The 1471-nt window shown below is 37.3% G+C and overlaps 1 long non-coding RNA gene across 1 annotated transcript; it reads right to left on the reverse strand.

Moving 5' to 3' along the window:
- Positions 1 to 743: 743 nt before the first annotated feature.
- Positions 744 to 1266, reverse strand: LOC118730250. The gene is made up of 2 exons (XR_004991412.2): positions 1133 to 1266; positions 744 to 902 (listed from the first exon to the last, which is right to left on the reverse strand). It is a non-coding gene; the product is annotated as an uncharacterized LOC118730250 (long non-coding RNA).
- Between the last annotated feature and the right edge of the window lie 205 nt (positions 1267 to 1471).

Genomic DNA, 1471 nt, shown 5'->3' on the forward strand with positions numbered 1-1471 from the left:
TTGTATAGCTTATCCTTTAGATAGGCATAGAAATTTGTTATAAAATGTAATTTATACACCGTTCATACTTCCCTGGTAGTTAGAATTAGTGGTAAAATTAATGTGTATATTTAAGTTCTTACCTGCCTTCATCCTGATCCCCTCCCCCCCTTTTTTTTTTTTAGTATTACAAGTTTATTTAAGTCATAAAAAGGATTCTTGAGGTAGGAATCACCAACTTATTCTTAGAATAGAATTTCTATTGGATACAAAACTATTACTATCATTTCAAACTAGGACTGGCCTCGTATGAGGAGAGCTGCGTGAAGGCTGTGCTGGTGCTTTCGCAGGAGAAGTTTGGTGCTGACCTCTGCTCCCCTCTCATTAGTCTTGTGTAATTCATTTGCCAAAGACTTTCTACATTCTGTTTCTTCTAGATAGAGTTGCCTATATTTTTCCCATTTACAGTATTAAGAAGTTTTCATGTTAGAGAGTTCAGATTCCAGATCTTTAGTTCTGAATTCAAACTGCCTTCTTATTAAAGCATTATTATTCTCTCTTAACTGCTCCAGATTTTCTTGAGCAGTTTATAGACATGCTTGTGTCTGTAAAAATAGATTGACTTGTTCTAATTTTTCTGCTACATCCTGTCGTGTTCTTGCTTCAATCTTCTGTTTATACTGTTCTTCTTTACAGTATTCTACCATATTCATTTTCATGTTTTCTGAGGTTTACTTCTTTTTGTTTCCACTTCTCTTTTATATTCCTTAGTTTTTCACATTTCTTTTGAATTGCTTTCACTGATAATAACTTCTGTTGAAGTGTATTTTTTTTTTTATCCAGACATATTTATACATTTTGAAGATGCAGGTTGCATTTTTGCTGTAAGATCATCATTCTGATAATCTCCTTTTCTAATTCATCTTTTTAAAAAATATATTTTTTATTGATTTTTTACAGAGAGGAAGATTGAGGGATAGAGAGTTAGAAACATCGATGGGAGAGAAACATCTTTCAGCTGCCTCTTGCACACCCCCTACTGGGGTTGTGCCTGCAACCAAGGTACATGCCCTTGACTGGAATTGAACCTGGGACCCTTCAGTCCACAGACCGACGCTCCACCACTGAGCCAAATCGGTTTCGGCTAATTCACCATTTTTCTTCATTTCTTGATGCAAGCTATATTGCAGAGATAGGTTTAACTCAATATATTTCTTCAAATGTTCCTTTTCATGCTGAGAATGGTCCCGCTCCCTCTAAGCTCCAGTGCTGGGCGGCATCATTGGGTGAATCAGGGACATAAGGGGAGGAACTGGACTGTCTGACATCAGGGCAAGAATTCAGGGGTGGCTTTCTCCCAGACGGAGCTGCTCCTAGGGGTCATTGTTCCTGATCATCCTGACTCTTTTGTATTTGATGTGCCAGTACCCAGTAAGTACTCAATAAATGTAGTTTACTGATTTCTTGCCTTGTAATGTTTCTTCCTTTCTCT

Source organism: Pipistrellus kuhlii, unplaced genomic scaffold (genome assembly GCF_014108245.1).
Source record: "Pipistrellus kuhlii isolate mPipKuh1 unplaced genomic scaffold, mPipKuh1.p scaffold_m20_p_3, whole genome shotgun sequence".
In the NCBI taxonomy this organism is placed as follows: Eukaryota; Metazoa; Chordata; class Mammalia; order Chiroptera; family Vespertilionidae; genus Pipistrellus; species Pipistrellus kuhlii.